The 10,385-nt window shown below is 35.8% G+C and overlaps 1 long non-coding RNA gene across 2 annotated transcripts; it reads right to left on the bottom strand.

Moving 5' to 3' along the window:
* Nucleotides 1-5,547: 5,547 nt before the first annotated feature.
* Nucleotides 5,548-10,163, bottom strand: LOC130690441 (uncharacterized). 2 transcript variants are annotated; one of them, XR_009000984.2, is made up of 13 exons: nucleotides 9,714-10,163; nucleotides 9,545-9,650; nucleotides 9,374-9,462; nucleotides 8,055-8,146; nucleotides 7,943-7,995; nucleotides 7,656-7,867; nucleotides 7,377-7,595; nucleotides 7,223-7,308; nucleotides 7,089-7,156; nucleotides 6,824-7,017; nucleotides 6,672-6,755; nucleotides 6,537-6,613; nucleotides 5,548-6,475 (listed from the first exon to the last, which is right to left on the bottom strand). It is a non-coding gene; the product is annotated as an uncharacterized LOC130690441 (long non-coding RNA). The 2 variants fall into 2 exon arrangements; XR_009000985.2 differs by having other exon boundaries at nucleotides 9,369-9,462.
* Between the last annotated feature and the right edge of the window lie 222 nt (nucleotides 10,164-10,385).

Genomic DNA, 10,385 nt, shown 5'->3' on the forward strand with positions numbered 1-10,385 from the left:
AGTTATTCAAACCAAGGATACAGTTACATATTTGACAATTTCCCGATTCGTTATTTAGCATTTAATTCAGCTTTTTTTGTTTTAGAATATAGAAGACTGGAAGCGAAGGCGAAGATATAGCAGAATCAAACACAATTCACGAGGACTGGCCGCATGGTTACAATGGTAGTGAGGTATAGTTCAGCATGCGACTATGAAATACTAATATGTAAAGCCTTGACCACAGAAAACAACGGAGTCTTAGAAATCCTCCTTGATCGCGAAATTCACACCAGAATCGTGAGTTGCATTTCATTTAATTCATTTCATTAAAAAGAAAAATAAGCTCAGTAGCTGGTTTACCTGCAAACGATATGCATTAATGTAGATCATCGCGGCAAAAGACGGTGTAGTGATTCAGACAATTTTCATACGCCCATGTAGTTTTCGTCTACAAGTTGGATATGTTCTTTTTTTTTTTGTGTACAAACTGGCTAGAATGACAAAGCTGTTAAATGAACTGGGGATTTGTATATTAGAAAGTGGGGCATATTGTGCTGGATTTAAAATTAATGCTCAACTAGGAATCAATTAGGAAAAGATTATTAAAAATGGAAATTATTCACCAAATATATCTTTCTGATTGGTATTATTTAATACACTAGCCCAAGGGAGAGGGAATGATACCGTAAAAAATAATATAAATAGGCGATGGAAAATATATAGCACTTCTAATGAGCAGGATGGGAGATATTGGTACCTCATTTGGTACTGTTTTAAGAAAAAAGATTCTATCAAATTGTTTAGTTGTCGATAAGTATATAGTTACGTCATTTCATTGTTTAGTAATTGAACGGTATAAATCGGTGTTTTAGTATAGGTGTTTTGGTTATTGAAAATGGATTATAAATTAAACAAAATGACGCAAATATAAATTACGCTGAAAAACAAAATGACGCTTAATATTATGTCGATGTAATTGAATGAATACTAATCGCTTTCAAAACAACACATGGATTGTGATCGGGTTGTATGTCCGATAAAAATGAACGGGGTATGAGGTTAATAAAAAACAGCTTATTACTCGCTACATAGATTGTGACAACCCGATCGAGGCGGTGTTAAGTCCAAGCCAGGCGGTTTTACTAAGAACTTAGATGTTTTACAGCGCTGTTTACCAGGTTTGCACATGAAGCTTCTGAGTCTTATCCGTGACAGTGCAGAAAGTTGTTAAACTATGTCAAAACTTGTACTAGGGTTTTACATTGCATAACTGTCTAAATTTAATATTATAATATCAGTAAAAAAATTAAACTTATCTTGGAACAAATGAAACTTTGTGTCGTCAACAAATGAACACTGTCCTGTGGAAAAGAAACTCTTCATGGAAAAACTGGGTGACTCAAAATTTAAGTTCTTGTATGTTGTTCTTGTAAAGTTAGTGATTTGTTTCCTCGTTAAATCTTTTTTTTTCTATTTGTTCTGCTGTCTGTTTTGTATTCTGTCGTCTCCTTTGTGCTAGCGTTTGATTTGTGGAAGGTTTATATGTTTTAATGTAATGACGTTAATATTGTGATTTAACCTCGTGTATATTAGAAGTACCGATTTATGTTTTTTGTTTATATTCTGTATTTTTAACACATGGGAAACATTCACATATTCATTTCACGCAATTTATTATTACTGAAACATTTACACAATCGACACTACACATAACAACTATACACAATTTGACACCCATTGAATTTTCCGTAACTATGGGATATTGAACCCTAACCTTCGGCGTAGCTTGTCGATGCGCAACCCTTGAGCTATAGTCACTTATGATTACGATGTTTTATACCTATAGTCAACGCACGAACATATTGTATAGTTTATATTTTAATCTTGCTATAATATTTGTCAGTCTGACAAGTGATTGTATAGGTATCATAGCGTATCTGTATAAGGTCCGGCTACGGTGTGAGAAGATAGGCGTTCAAATCCAGTTGGAGATAAAATCATCAAGAAAATTGAAAATTAAATATCATATCATATATTTTTACTATTACTCATATTTTTGAATATGTGTAAAAGATAACGGGTCGCTATACCAACCAAGTACCTATTATCAGCAAAAGTAGTAAGTCATACAGGATGACTCATGGCTCAACAGTTGAGCATTGACACTGCATGCCGAAGGTCTGGTGTTCGATTCCCAAATGAGTCAAATTACATTCTCATGTAAAGGTTCGAGAAAATTCGCAGTATCGTTCTACGAAAGAAAAATTTGAGTAAATGATGATTCAGTTTCGTAACGTTATCATGATAAGTCTATCAGCAATTAGATAAGTTAGCTCGGGAACTCTATATAATTATTGCAAAAGTGAAGAGGTTACCTTTAAGGTACTAGCAAACCTGGAAATTTTTGAAACGTGATTCATGGCTCAATGGTAGAGTATCGGCGTGGTACGCCGAAGGGTTGGTGATCTATCCTCAAAAGAGTCAAAAGATATTCTAATACCATGACAAACTAAATTACCAAAATTCATGAAGCCATGAATGGTTTAAAGTTATCTTGGGCTACTCAACTTATTGCAAGTGTGAACAAGTTACCTTCCTTTATATGTATGAGTCATGGCTCGATGGTTGAGCATCGGCGTGCTACGCCGAAGGTTTGGTGATCGATCCCAAAAAGAGTCAAGTTTCATTCCAAAATAAATTAAATCGGGAGTGTGTGTGATCCTGTTGTATAAGTTAAAACCTTAAATTAGTGTAGTTGCTTAACCGTATACATGGAAAGTCTACACTACTAGATAAAGTGACATATTTCAAGTTAAATTGCAAACATGAAATGTTATATGAATCTGTTTATCAATTTGTTTGAAAAACAAATAAATAATATATTCTATCTCTACCTGGGAATCGAACCCATATTACTTGATTTCCCAATCCAATGCTCTACCACTGAGCTACTTAAGATATGAATTCAAGATCTATATCTTCAACATATTAAGGTAGCTATGGCCGACGAGTCAATAGAAAACCTAATCCCAATGGGGGGATATAGGGGGGCAGATGCCAGAAAGGCAGAGCGTCCGCTTCCGAACTCGAAGGTTCCTGGTTCGATTCCCAGTCAGGTCTCCGATTCCACAGGCTTCCTACCTTCCCAGGTGTCACGATTCCACGGGGCCAGTCGAGTTGGGTAACTTCGTGCGAAGCACGCGAACGGATATTTTACCAAAGTTTAATCTCGAAAAAGGTAAAAAATTTCAATAAATATCATGTTACTCTTTATTGAGTATATAGAAACTTGTATAATTTACAACGGATTTTAACCGTAGCCATTATCTTCAGTCTAGACAGATGATAATAAATGAATGTTAGAAACCTCGTGCAATGTATAGAATTTCACTTAATATCATGGCTTCTACTTTGGAATTGTTGCATAACAATTGCAATTTTAGAAACCTTTGATGATACTATTTCGTATATTTTGTTCATTTGAATCATTTATATTATGGTTGAACTCTTTTGGGGATCGATCCCTAATCATTTGGCTTACGAAGCCGATGCTCTACCATTAAGCCATGAGTTACATTTCGCCGACAACCATTTTTGCAAGTCTTCTTTAGACAACCAATTGCACATATTCAATAAATATGTATGTATTGTATGCTTGCATAAAGCATCATTTATGCGTAAGACTTGAAACCCATTCGTCTGGTATCGTAGCCGGACTCTCTACACACAAGCTATAACACTTGTGAATTGTATGGTCAGACTAACCAATGGTATAGCAAAACGTCATCTTTTACACATTTTCAAAAATTTTTGTGACAGTAAAAACAAATGATTTTTCATTTAAAGTTCATTTTTTTTTCTGATAATCTTAACCATTACTGGATTTGAACCTCTATCTTCTCACACCGTAGCCAGACCCTCTACAGATATGCTATGATTCAAGTACAATCGCTGGTCAGACTGAAAAATAGTATAACAAGATTAAAATATTAACTAGACAATATGTTCGTGCGTTGACTCAAGGAGTAAAACATTAGAGTCGTAAGTGACTATAGCTCAATGGTTGAGCATCGGCAAGACACGCCGAAGAATAGGGTTCGATACCCCATAGTTACTGAAAATTGAATGGTTGTCAAATTGTGTATAGTTGTTATATGTAGTGTCAATTGTGTAAATGTTTAAGTTATAATAAATAATGTGTGAAAAGGTTATATAATTGTGTAAATGTTGCCTAGTTGTTCGTGATACAGATACTTCAAACATAAAACATGAGTCGGTTCTTCAAAATATACGGTGTTAAGTCACACGAAAAAAAATACATAAATATTAAATATAAAAAATGCACCGTATAAAAGGAGGAAAAAACTTCTAACTAAATAGTAACAAAAACGTTAAAAACAATTAAATTTTGTCTAAATAAGATGTATAGAAATTTTTCAAACAATTTAATGATTTCCAAAACTTTAAGAATTGCAGACCGGAAACACTTTTGCATTAGCAACAGTAACAGACGTGAAACATAAATCTGTATATTTTAAAAACATAGTAAATTTCAAATTCAACATACATGGCAAAATCAAGTTTGTTTTGAATTCAACTCAAAAAGGAAAACAAAACAAGCATAAAACGATACAAATTACTTAATTTCGAAAGAACATTAGAAAGAAAACTGAAGCTACAGAACTGCGAGTAGCAATATAGCGCATTAAATGTTCATTAACAATGTTTTTAACTGCGTCGGCTTAAACTTATCACATGAAAGAAAATATGCTTAGAAACGGAATATCGCCGATAAGAAATTATACAAGATAACCATGCTAGCCAATAAGCTCCTGTTGGATAATATAGATCAGAACATTCAAATTCTTACTAATAAGGTAAAGATAAAGTGATTGCAATTACACGTATGAAACCACGAATGTTAAAATGAGAAATGCTGTTAGTGCTGCACTTTCTGCCCGCTTAATGGACTCTTATCACAGAAATAACTCCTTTCACCTCCAGGACGCATGCAGCCGATTTGTTCCGTCAATACGTTGACAATGTTTGATCCATTCATCTGTAACACAATGTCCTAATTACTAAATAAATCAAATGAATTGATTTATTTCCATACTTACTGCCAGAAACTCGTTCTGCCGATATTTCGCCTTGCGGATTTCGCAGAAAATGAAGCTATTTTGATAACCCAGGTTTGTACAAACAAACCAACAAAAATGGCCTGTTAACTGTGTATGACAGTGTAAGATGATACTAAGATTAGTTATCAAGCATATAATACCGGCAGGTGTTGACTGATTGCTATATTTAACCATGGGGAAATGTTCTTACCTGGTAAACTTTGTCAACAGTTAGTTAACATAGTAAATTTATTTAAACTGTTGGATTAATAAAAGTAAAAAAAAACAAAAAAAAAGTGCTATAGGTTTCTTACCACAGACATGCAATGGCAAAAATAAACGCAATAACCCATTCCTAACTGGATAATCTATCGGTATTTTTTGCTACATCTTTCATTATCTATCTTACAAAAAATGAAATTATTATATTTCACCAACCCACAATCTTTCTGACCTATTGGATTACAATCTTTATTTTTTTTTTACTATTTTTCAAATCCATGTCTCAGTCACACATTCCAATCAGCAATTCATTTGACAGCTTTGTTATTCTGGCCACTCTGTAGAAAAAAAAAACAAAAAAACATTGATTAGACCAAAATACATTTCCATATATTTTTGAAAATAAATGTGTTCACTGGTGAACCCATAACACGAAGCTGAATCCAAAGCGTCATGCAAACTTTATTGCATGGTAAAGCCAGGTCTTCAGCTCTATGACTCAATCTTGTTATCAAGCCAAACCTGTATGACAAAATTATTGGAGATGAAACTAAAGTTAGTTATTCGGCATATAATACTTACAGGCTTGTGACTGCCGGGTTGTTGCCCCGTCAAATTGTTATCGAATTACGATATCGGGGTGAGCAACCCGATCACCCGCCAACCCACAAACCATACTCAAAAAAGAGTATGCAGACAAAAAACGAATTGATTTTGTTTCACTTTTTATTTTAGAAGTAGTAAGTGTTAGTAAACCTGCACCAACTAAATACTTGGCATGAAACTAATGAAAGAAGAACTACGTTACCCGATACACTAATCCCAACCCGGTGCAAAAAAGCAAACAAACCGTGCTATACAGGTGTAGTGAATTTTTGTGCTAAGTGAAAGTTAAACCATACGCCGTAATGTTTAAGGGAGAATAACGGTAACGAATAAATGACGAATAAATAAAGAGCTACACATTTATATCACACACACGAATAGCACGGAAAAAAGTAAAAAAATGCCAATAGGCAATACTCAACCATACCATCTTTTTTCCCCCATCGACCTAATGGGCGTGTATCTCGGGGATTTGCGGCGATTCCAGTTGCTCCAACGACGATCCACGACGTCCAGTAGTTCTCTTTAGCGACGACGGAACCCTCCTAAATACATTTTAAAAAACATGGTTAGATAAATACACATGTAAAGAAATATAGCTGAAACCTCCATTGCGACAATGTCGTTGCTCCAGCGACGATCCTCGATGTCCAGCATCGTCTTCGATGCTGTTGCAGCCCATCCTAAATACATAAAACAAAATAAGACCAATTGTAAAACTTAACACTTTGAATGACATACTTAAAGATTTCGGCCGACGATACTGGTCACTCCTACGGCGAACCACGTTGGCCAGTGATCAACTTCGGCGATGATGACGCCCTCCTAAACACATTTAAAAAAAAAAAAAAAAATCATGTTAGAAAACTTAAAACTTTAATTAAATACTTTACAATATTGGGCGACGATCCTGGTAGCTCCGACGGCGAACCACGTTGTCTACTAATCCTCTTCGGCGATCATGAAGCCCTCTTAAATACATAAAAAAAACATGAATCGACAATTAAACGAGTAACTGATACACCTAAAACATCCCCGGCGACGATATCAGTGCTCCAGCGTCCTCTTTGATGATGGCGAGGCCCTCCTAGATACAGAAAAAAAAGGCACATGAGTAAACGCTTAGACGTATTTTTAAAAAACCCTCAATACCCGTACCGACAATTTCGTTGCTACAAAGGCGATCATCGATGTCCAGCATGCTCTTCGATGGTGGTGGAGCCCTCCTAAATACGTAAAAAAAAAATAAAAATAAAATGATGGTGTAAAACTTTCAATATTCAGTTAAATACTTGACAATTTTTGGGCGATGATACTGGTAGGATCCGACGGAGAACCACGTTGTCCAGTGGTCCTCTCCGGCGATGATGGCGCCCTCCTAATCACATAAAAAACAAAATTAATTAACGGTGAATAAATTGATGGTAAAAATTTCCAATAAAATACTGAACAATTTTGGGCGAAAATCTTGCTGGCTCCGACGGCGTACCTCGTTGTCCAGTTGCCCTCTTCGGTGGTGATGTGGACTATCCTAAATACACTTTAAAAAACATGTTTAGACAATTAAACGTATAAAACATATAGCTGACATCCATTGCGACGATCTTGTTGCTCCAGCGGCGATCCTCGATGTCCAGCATCCTCTTCGATGGTGGAGAGGCCCTCCTAAATAGATAAAAGCAAATTAAAATCATAGTTCGCAACCTAAGACTTTCAATTCAATACTTGACAATTTTGGGCGACGATTCTTGATGGCTCCGACAGCGAACCTCGTTGTCTAGTGGCCCACCTCGTGGTGATGTGGACCATCCTACATACATTAAAGAAAACACGGTTGAACACTTAAACTTGTTAAAGCAATACCTGGCAATCCTTGGCGACTCCGGCGGTGATCCCCAACGTCCAGTAATCCTCATCTGTAGTGTTGCCAGCCCTACCTATGCACAGTTTAATACATAAAAGATGGTAAGGCACTTCAATTTTTGAACTGCCAAGAAATTTGGGCTAAAAACCTGACGATAACTTTTGTTGTCCAACGGTCCTCTTCAGTGGAGATGCCACCTTCCTAGATACACAAAAATATAAAATAAAATAAAAACAGTTACAGAATTTTTAAATAAACACCTCAAAATCCTGGGTTATTTTGCAGATTCTCGGCGTTATTCGACGGCGATCCTCATTGCACAGTGTCCACTTCGGCCCCAGAGATTATCCTCCTGATTGCACAGAAGCGAGAAAAAAAACAAACAAATTTTTGAATATTTGATCAGCTACAAGTATCACCTTAATTCTAACAGGATGAGGTACACAAATTTTACATTGGTTAACAATTTCCTGAAAAAAGAAATTGATTATTAATAGTAAGTTAATGATCAGTAGGTTGTTTGGATAGGCGGTTCATGTGTAAATTGGGTGAATAAGTCAAAACGTACGATTGTTAGTAGAAAAATGGTTTGCAAACGACGACTACAGTACATAATTGCATGAAACAGTGAAATAAAATGGGTGAGATGGTGTTGTGCAAAACGAACGAATTGCGGTGGACTACGCTTACGCCTTACTTAAAGTAGCCTTACGCTTAACTTAAGACCTACTTATCCTTAACCTAATCTAAGTTTATCTATTTCATCTCGACTTATCGTACTATCCAACTAAACAAAACCAGGTGCTGATGCAGTGCGTTATTAGGGCGTAACTGATAAATCTACAAATTGCGTTAGCTGCGCGCACGTGCGAAAGTTCTGAGAATCACTTGGCGAGGATTGCAAGCAACAAATCTACACTAGTGCACCGCGTGCAGGTGAAAGAGCTACTGAGCTGCTAGATTCTTTTTTTCTTCCTCTCCCCCCTCCTTTTTTGTGAATGCCCGAGGTTCTTCATCTGTTTTTGGCCCTTGGAAAAACAAAAAAAATTCAAAGTAACGTAGGATAAACCGATGGGGAATGGCTATAACCTCAGGCTCACCTGGAAATAAAAATTTGCCCTTCAACCTATCGACCTTCAGAATTAGGTCCCTCTACCCTACACTCTACTTTCGGGAAAGCGATAATGTGACACGTGTCTGCGAGTATTTAAGGCGTCGTCTAGACGCTAGATAATCACATTCGTACGGAGTCGTGTACCACAGCTATAACACTATCATCGATCGATTCGCTTGTCAGGTAAGTTGAATTTATGTTAACTGGCTTCATTGTCTTCTTTAATTGTACAAAGTATGAGGATATCAACTTTGTTTAAATTAGTTTTAAATCTATGTTAGCCAATTTAGTCTTAATTAAATCAACTGTTACCAATAATATTCCATTTCTTTAGGAAATGACTATTTTACAGTCCTGTGTGTAGGTGCTGAAATGTTTACTCAGACTATGTTTCAAACTGCATCAAATGAGTAATTGAAATTTTTTAAAATGCCACTAGTTATTTAAAAGTTTATAGTACCATACTTTGTGTTCGTTGCGACGCCTAGGTTTCATCACTGTTGATAATGGTTATGGAATCATGTACTTCAGTTCCTATTACTAACCTGTTCCTTCTGAATGTAAATAGAGATGATTAAACATTGAATTTTATAATACAATTGAAATATAAATAAAATATAATAAAAGTGAATCTACTTGATATTTCGAATGTTCTGCAAAGTAAAATGTACAAAGCTTCGACAATGAGTTGGTAATTCTGGTCAAACTATACTAAAACAATACTGCTGCATTGATAGGACTCCTTCTCAATCAATAGATCTAGTAAATGATAAGTTATACAGACACAAACAAAACATACAATTACCCGGAGATGATTTACGGATGAACACTAGGCAATGCCTGTATCCACAAACAGGCTAATTGTCCAGCAACAAATGTCCTGACACTACAATTCCAATATTTCCTGTTTCAGCTACATTGAGCAGCTTAGAAAACAAAATTTATGACAATAAAAACGGAAAGGTATTGTATAAAAGAATGGTTCTCCTGCCCCGCAACCACCATTCTTTACACACACGTACAGCTACCTAAAAACAAATAAAAACCTCACTTGAAAATGACATGGACGACAGCATTTCTCACCAGAGGGATTAGATGGCAAACCTCAAGGACCTTGTGATTTGATCTATTGAAAAAAGTGCATGGCCTTTGTTTTTTAACCCGTTAATTATTATGGGACATCTAACAGTAAGCAACGATAAGGAAAAATATGAAAAACAAATCGTTAAATGCGAAATTCTTCAATTAATATGTCAAAAACATCGTGCTGGTTATTCTTGTTTGCAATTACTTGGTTTCTTCGATGGACAAAGGTAAGTCAGCATTGCAGCTTACGAAATTTTCGAAAGAAATAAACAAATTCATTGAGTTGATTTTAAATGTTTACGCTACAAAAATATCGTTATCTCTTCTATTTTTCTAGTAGACTCTGTGAACGAACCTGTGCCACCATCTCCACGTGACTGTTTTCGTTTGC

Source organism: Daphnia carinata, chromosome 6 (genome assembly GCF_022539665.2).
Source record: "Daphnia carinata strain CSIRO-1 chromosome 6, CSIRO_AGI_Dcar_HiC_V3, whole genome shotgun sequence".
Lineage (NCBI taxonomy): Eukaryota > Metazoa > Arthropoda > Branchiopoda > Diplostraca > Daphniidae > Daphnia > Daphnia carinata.